Here is a 1083-nt window from a genome sequence, read left to right on the forward strand (position 1 = left end):
GCTATTGGTGTTTCTTGACCTTTCAGCTACCAAGTGTACCCAGACGTCTGTGGTTATATTACTTGTATATTTCAGCCATGGCTTGATTTAACACTGCCTACGCCTGTGTATTATAACCTGACTCATTATGGACTCACTGCTGTATTTTTTAGTTATACTGCAGTAGTTAAAATGCTTTAGGAGTCAGCAGCATCACTGTGGTGTAGCCTATCATAAGTTTTAATACAGTGCTGTCACTGTTAGAGTTCATTTTAAGGTGCCACTCAGCTGTCCCTCTGTAAGTCTCAACTGTGGGTGTAGAATCAACTCCTTCTTGACCCGACTGATCAGACATCTATCTCTGCCCCCATTGCTGCAGCCCAAAGGATGGAAGATGCTATTATTGCCAGTTAGATAAAACCAGTGTGCCTCTTTGTCAGTATAGACATCATCATGCTAAATGGAAAAGTTTGAGGTGCTCTGTTTATTACAGTAGATGTTTTAGAGGGGCATGAAACACCTCATGGCATTTCTGTAGCTCTGATGGATGACCACTGAATTTTTTTATTATCAGTTAAGGCCATTATTCTCCATGCAGAATATTCCTTCCACAGTGATCCCAGTGGTGACAGTTAACTGCCCTGGTGAGAGTAAGAGCTGGATGTCCAAGATTATTTATTTCCACAATGCAATAAAATTGACAAGTAGATACACAAATACAGTAAATAAGTCAGGGATCATTCTTTCATGCCCCCCTGACTTTCAACAGTAAACACAATATGCTTTACTTTTTTTGTGTTTAGGATGTTTTTCTTGTGAGAACAAGATGGTGTTTAAAGAAACATATTGACAGTTATCTGAAAAACTATAAAAACCTGCATCTGTGCACCAGGTGTTTCTTGATTCCAATATTGACATAGGTTAGTTATGATTTCTCTAAAATAGTTTGGTCAGTTAGTTTCCGTTTGAATTATGCAGGCAAATGGGATTTGATATGAAACAATTAGCCTACTTTGGGATTACATGCCAGATTTTAGAATTAATTCACGAGTGTGGGCATATAGATAATCCATGTAGGACTTGATTGCGTCTGTATTAAGTCTA

Source organism: Seriola lalandi, unplaced genomic scaffold (genome assembly GCF_002814215.2).
Source record: "Seriola lalandi dorsalis isolate HSWRI2012SDOR001 ecotype SW California unplaced genomic scaffold, Sedor1 jcf7180002054425, whole genome shotgun sequence".
Taxonomy (NCBI): domain Eukaryota; kingdom Metazoa; phylum Chordata; class Actinopteri; order Carangiformes; family Carangidae; genus Seriola; species Seriola lalandi.